The 7329-nt window shown below is 34.3% G+C and overlaps 1 long non-coding RNA gene across 4 annotated transcripts; it reads right to left on the bottom strand.

The window, feature by feature from the left end:
- Positions 1-1046: 1046 nt before the first annotated feature.
- Positions 1047-6741, bottom strand: LOC145635032 (uncharacterized). 4 transcript variants are annotated; one of them, XR_014113748.1, is made up of 6 exons: positions 6498-6741; positions 6193-6387; positions 4234-4587; positions 2840-3167; positions 1422-1584; positions 1047-1322 (listed from the first exon to the last, which is right to left on the bottom strand). It is a non-coding gene; the product is annotated as an uncharacterized LOC145635032 (long non-coding RNA). The 4 variants fall into 4 exon arrangements; XR_014113746.1 differs by having other exon boundaries at positions 1422-1574; XR_014113747.1 differs by having other exon boundaries at positions 1422-1574; positions 6193-6246.
- Positions 6742-7329: the final 588 nt, after the last annotated feature.

Raw genomic sequence — 7329 nt, 5'->3', positions numbered from 1 at the left:
AAAATGCACGACAATCCATTTTTGGAAATATTTTCAGTTGGGGATGACAATCCAATTTTTGGAAAAATTGTCGTTTAAGAAGAATGCGCGACAATCCATATTTGGAAATATTGTCGTTTAAGAAGAATGCGCGACAATCCATATTTGGAAATATTGTCGTTTAAGTGCTTGCTTTTAAACCGATACGTTGGTGCTTGTAATGAGCTAGTGTTTTAGGCGCTTAAGCTAAGTGAGACGATTTTTTGTCAGGTCAATCACTTACTACGATTGTAATCAAGCCGGCTACTAATCATGTCAATTTGCTTATAGGGGCTAACTGGCGTACCAAGGAACCCGAAATTGTTGTACGAGGTCGAAGTAACCATCCTGAGAGGCTTCGAGCTCTGTCGCTGCTGAAATATCTCTGGCACTAGACGCTGGGGTCTAGCGCCAGACGTTGAAACCTGTTGCCAGTCGCTGGATGTCATTGTCTGGCGCTGGAGTCAGGTCTTCCCTATTCTGCTCTTGCTGCCGCTGTTGCTTGGTTTTTCTCCGAACTTTGAGCTTGGTCATTTCCTTTCAACCAAATCCGCTCTAATCTTTTGTAACACTAGTGGAAAAAAGGCCATCCGTAACGGGAAAAAAGGGCCCCTCCGTAACGGGCAGCATCCGTTACGTATGCAGCCGTTACGGATGGGCATTGTTATTCTTAACGGGCACCGTCCGTTACAAATAGTAACTTATTCGTAACGGGCACTTCAAGTGCCCCAGGCTTTCAGGTGCCCGTTACGAATAACCCCGTTATTCGTAACGGGCATCCAAAAGCCCGTTACATATAATCCCGTTATTCGTAACGGGCATCCAAAAGCCCTTTACAAATAACCCTGTTATTCGTAACATGGATATGTTTTGCCCGTTACGAATACCTTGTTATGTGTAACAGGCATGTATCTGCTCGTTACGAATACTGTGTGCCCAATTTTTTTAAAAAAAATCCAGCACATTCATGCTGGATTTCTTATAGCTTTGCATGCACAATCATTTTATGAATTAACTAATGAGAGAAATTATGTTTAATGCATGGTACAGTAGAAAATATCATATACAATCATCAAAGTTCAATTATCACCTAATAATTAAAATAAAAAAAAATATTTTACAGTAGAAAACCAAGCTAATAATTATCACCTAATAATTAAAATAATCAACTAGCTCAACACTACTTCGATTATTTTACAGTAAAAAACTAAGCTGCGAGGAGGAGCACGGGATATGGTGGGGCAGCAGGGATGGCAGTCGAGTGGCAAACTCTAGATGAACCCAAAACATTCCTCAAATAAACCCTAAAAAGAAACATATCCATAAATCAAAAGCAACCCAAATTGTATCAATTTGAATCAAGTAATTCAATGAAAAAAACGGATGTTTAACAATCTATATACCTTTTAACAGCAGAGCGACTCCAAGAAGCTTGTAACGAAGAGACCCACACTGAGCAATAGCGCAAAGACCCCCCTATTGTTGTTAACCTTTTGGAAAATTAAGCCTCTTCAGCATAATCAAGCTAAGCTCCCAAACCCTTCTTACCTTCTCACCTAATCACAACTCCAAACCATAAAAAATCATAATCAAAATCGCAAAAATACACAAAAAAAAAAAAAAACATATATAGAGCGCACTTTATCAGGAACCCCAATCTTGAACTAAAGAATAACAACTTGTGAAAGAAATTGTATGTGTTTATTCTATGGTAATCAAACCCAGTAACAAAAAAATTACATATAATACCTCATACAGCAGTTTAAAGTCAATAAGATTCACAATAATCAATTACATTTCACGAGTAAGGATGAGTGATTACATTCAATCCTGATGTAGTATGATTGAAATAGTTTGTCAGATGTGCTTCATTTTACAGCAACATAAAGTCAGTCATATGATATTTTATAACTTTGAGATGATGATAAAAGAAAGAAAAAGTAGCATCCCATAATTTAGCCAATGAACTTCTGAATTCTATATCAGAAAACTAGCAAGGCTCTAATTAACCTTTTTAGCTATACCCAGTTCTATGTTCTGCGGCTATGCGCTAAAGTCGGTTGTCTATCAATCAATGCTTGACAACTCCTAGTATCTGAGCGTCTATACAATAAACCTCTTTTCAACCAAAATTATGCAAGTTCAGTACTAAAGTCCAACCCATTTTTAAAATGAATATCACATAACTAATACAAGATATAAACCTAATAAAATTAAGCAAATTTATGCAAGTTCATTAATTAAAATTATTCTAGCAAATTTATGCAAGTTCATTAACTAAAATTTGTTTGAGTATAGAATGAAAATTATTCTAGCAAAATTAACTGATTGTTTCAGTATTAATTATTCATTCTGAAAACTGCAATCCAGTGCTCACTGACCTAGTTTACGACAATAGCAGCGACACGGGCATTTGAAGTTGATAGAGATGGTGGATAATTGAGGGTGTGAGCTCAATTTGAAGTAGAAATATGAAATTGGGAGGAAGAAGAGTAAGCAATTAAAAAGACCAATTGGAAATAGGAAAGAAAACCTTTAGAAAAAAGGATTGAGGATTGTTCAATGCATGTTTGTAAAATAGACACTATAGAAGTAAACATGTAATTGCAGAATTCAACCAAATTGAACAATTGAAATCATAGAAGATAAATGCTCACTGAGTACTCACAGAGAAGTGGGCAAATGCACATTCCAGATGGCTATCCTTAAGAACCACACTAAAGAACTAATCATAGTAATCAAATCTTTTATGACTATGCAGAACTTACCCAAAACTCAGATAATGATAACATAAGAAAAATAAGGAAAGCCAGAAACTTACATCCCCCATATCGAGAGTTAAAATTGTTACAAAAGCTCGCAACGCTGGGAGCTTGAACTGAGGATTAAATGCATGGAGTTGGCACGCTGCACATAAAACAATGTATTCTCCGCTATCTTTTTTAACGCTTTCCATTCTGAGCAATCCCAAAAATAAAGGCCAATGTCACGTTGGTGGCGCCAAAGATCAAATAGGTAAGCATTGTTGGCTCCTGCTGAGTAGTCATTAACACACTTCTTCTGGTAAATTTGCAGAAGATTTGAGCTAGAGAAGAACCGGGAAAGCTCCTTGAATGCACCATGCTCAATGTCACGTTCCTCAACCTCTCCTTGCAGATGATAATAGAGATCATTAAGTATCAAGTTCTTTATATGGATTCCTTCACTAAAAGAAAATAACAATATCCTATTACACCAGAGTACAAGTGCACTAAGGATCCTAAAGACAGAAACAAATAGCAGGGATGGAGAATGCAAGAGTTCAAATTTTGAAATAAATGCACGAAAGGCATTCAGAAAAGACATATAAAAAAATTGGATATGCATCACATAGCCTAAAGACCCAATCAGTATGTAAATTCTTTAAAATACAGATGTAGCTCCAGACCTCCAGTTACACAAGCAGCCATCACATCTTTTTGGCAGATATACATTTTGTGATATATATATATATATATATATATATATATATATATATATATATATATTCATCCCACAAACTGGAAAACTCATTCCTCAAACAATAATAGCCTTCTGAATTCAGTATAATACTTCTATACAACAATTTAAAGTCAGTAAAATCCACAATAATCAAATTCCATTTCATAAGCACATTTTGTAGGGTCTCAAGTATAAATCAAGTTTTATATTTATCCAACTCATTTTGCACATTAGCAAGTATATATATATATATATATATATATATATATATATATATATATATATATATATATATCTTATTCATTCCACAAACTGGAAAACTCATTCCTCAAACAATAATAGCCTTCAGAATTGAATATAATACTTCTATACAGCAGTTTAAAGTCAGTAAAATCCACAATAATCAATTCCATTTCATAAGCACATTTTGTAGGGTCTCAAGTATAAATCAAGTTTTATATTTATCCAACTCATTTCGCACATTAGCAAGAAACTATAAATCTATAATATAGTACTAATCAACGCTTAGCTACAAAAACCATTAAATTTCATAGATTTGTAATTTCATTCATAAATTATTCAATGAAAAAAAACAAGGTAATGATTGATTTCAGTCATGGTTAATCAGATACAGAAAACAGAACTAGTGGTAATCACTAAACAGTAACATTAGTGTTCATAGACATTTAAGCATTGAATTGCAAGCATTCAGAACTTTAATTTTAACAAACTAACCTTAAGATATCATTTCCTAGCTTCATCAACCCCATATAGTCGAGCTTCACAAAGGAAACACCAGACATTATAATAATTGGGATTGAGATTAAAGACCAGACATTACTAAGTGTACTTTCTAACTTAACCAACTCGTAAAAACTTTGAATCACATTAAAAACAAGCTTTGCTTGATCTGGTGACAACTGAAGAGAATCAGAAATCTCATCACGCATATTATATATTTCCTTGCAGTGTAGCTTAATCAGGTAAGATCTCAGGCCATTTATGTCCATATTCATGCACAACGATTGAACTCACAACACGCCACTGGCTTAGGTTCTCTGGTCTTCACAAGTGCAGAACTTGTAAGCTCTATGCAAGTATTAAAAGAACAGCAGTAAGCATTTAAAACTATACAATATTCGCCAAAAAAGAAAGATATTAATGTGCTAGTGGGAAAGCCAATGGAAGTGATGATAAAGTAACAATAAGTGCAGAATGTTCTACTAAAGTCACACACACAGTCACACACACACACACAATCCAGCAAAGCCATATTAAATCAGCAAGATTATCAACAAATGAGACACACACAGTCACACGAACACACAATGCTCAATGTTTTAACAATAGAGCAGTTTAGATCAAGAACAAGGTTTTTACTCAAACTACACAATTTGAAATCCATAAGTCACCAATATCTCAAAATCTTATGTGTGTAAGCAGTATACAATCGGAACAAATAAGCTAATGAAATTTTTTGACGTGAATATGATCCGATGTACAAACAAATCAGGCAAGTTAGGCACTGAAACTCATACAGAGACCAGGAAATTTAGTCAATACTTGAAATTTTGTTACTGCAATAGTGCAATGCAGGGAGTGTGCTGGACAAACCCCATGACACAGTTTGATTTGAATAGATCAACATGTAAAACGTAATTTTAAATGGGGTCATAAAAAATGCCAGATTGATAGGTTTAAACTTCAAGTTTAATCAACAAAATAGCGAAGAAATGACAAAATAGCGAACAATCTTCAAGTTTAATCAACAAAATAGCAAATAAAATTCAAGTTTAATCAACAAAATAGTGAACAAACTTCAAGCTCAAGTTTAATTTTAAATGGGGTCATGAATGCAACAAATGACAAGGAATCACAAGGCACCGGGCACCCCCTTGCTCCAGAAATGCTCTTTTGTGCTTCAATTTCTCTACAATCAGAGTATGATCCAAATTAGAGGGCCTCACTTTAAACAAGGCCCTATATGCAGTAAGATAAACATTGCCCTATATTGTACAACTAACACTTTCTGAATCAAGTAAAGACAATTCTTGTAATTGTAATCAGAATCAAGCTTACCACAATAAAATCATGTATATTGTGATATAATTCCCTCTCTAAAGGTTAAATATCAGTTGAAAGGTTAAAAAAACGGAAAAAGACAAATGCACTTTCAATAAAAGATATGAAATATGATTCCTTTGATCTTTGTATCTTAACTCTTTTAATCTATATCTTAACTCCTTTTACACATGATTTTCAGAAAAGGTTAAGAAAAATGATTCCTTAACTCCTTTTACATAGTATCCAACTGATAGTGAAAAAAAATTGTTCATGCACATAGTCAAAAGAAACAAGCAACATTGAGTTTCAATTGAACAAAGAGGGGAAAAAATGTCAGGTGGTTCTCTTTATTTTATCACTTTTTAAAAACAAGATTAAATTAAGAAGAAGACTCTAAGCAACTTTAACTCCAAAATTCATATAAACATACTTCAAATACAACTAAAATGAAGCGGCTACATATGAAGATGGAGCTGTACTAACCTTGAAACCTCCCCTCACATACCATTAAATTAAATAAAATTAACTATTGCCCAATTATATATCATCAATCTTCCATTAACATCTCAGTGTACACAGGAGAAAAATCAGAGAATAAATTCTAAATAACAAATACAAATCAATTTTTACCTTTTAGATCGAAATCAACTCAAACAGATCTCTGCAAAATCGCGCATCTAAACCCTAAAAAACAGCACAAAAACAAAATAAAATTTTTTTTAAAGAAAACACACAAATTTGCAGAATACAAGCAGTTGGAGTGAGATGAAATTCGAGAAGCTTTTGAATACACGCAGAGAACTCAGATTCAACTTCCCTTCTCACCTAATCAGCTCCAAACAATAAAAAAAAAAAAAATTAAAATCTCAAAAACACAAAAAATTTACAAAAAAAAAATCAAATCTAATAAAAAATCCAAAAAAGGGGGAAATAACCAAGAAAACTTCGTTGAGGAAAACACCAGATCCGCCGCTGCATCATCTTCTTCACCAGAATAGTACACCGGAGAGCAGCGATTCGGCTACAAAAACTTAGAGCAGCGATTCAGCCTGCCATTGTCGCCGTTTCTAGGACCGACCGATGCGCCGTGAACATGAATAGAGGAAGAAGAGAAAGAAGATCAGGAAGGAGGAGAGAGAGATATTGAGAAAGAAGATAAGAGAAAGGATGAAAGAGAGAGGAGGGCGTTGAGGTACAAAAGCAGCTGAGAAAGAGATTTAGAAAATAAAACCCTAGCACTTGACTAGCAAACCTTGTAACCGCGTAATGGACTTAATATTTGTCCGTTACAAATATTAATTATTCGTAACGTGCATTTAATTGCCCGTTACGATTATTAACTATTCGTATCGAACAATTATTTTCCCGTTACGAATGACTTTTTCCGTAACGTTAATATATTTTGCCCATTGCAATTACTTTTTTTGTAACGAAATTTATCATGCCTGTTACAAATAGGGTGTTACAAATGACAAATTTTCCACTAGTGTAAATTAAAGCTCTTCATCTCTAATTTACTAATCTATGTAACTCTTCTTATCTTGGAGGAATCTCCTGTGTCATATTCGCGCTTTTTTCAAAAAAATCCGGGAATGTCCTCGCTTGCGGGGATGCACCTGCATTTATATTTTTGACTATAGAACTTTGCTTATCTTTCTTTAGGGTTGACCTAAGACTTAGTGTTTCTTGACTCAAGGTAAGACGACTCACCTCATGTGACTCGTGTGTGCATAGTGTTGACTCAATGTGATAACACGACATGACTCA

This window comes from Chenopodium album, chromosome 6, assembly GCF_948465745.1.
Source record: "Chenopodium album chromosome 6, dcCheAlbu1.1, whole genome shotgun sequence".
Lineage (NCBI taxonomy): Eukaryota > Viridiplantae > Streptophyta > Magnoliopsida > Caryophyllales > Amaranthaceae > Chenopodium > Chenopodium album.
Note: the sequence above shows the minus strand (reverse complement) of the source record. Positions and strands in the feature narration are given on the sequence as shown.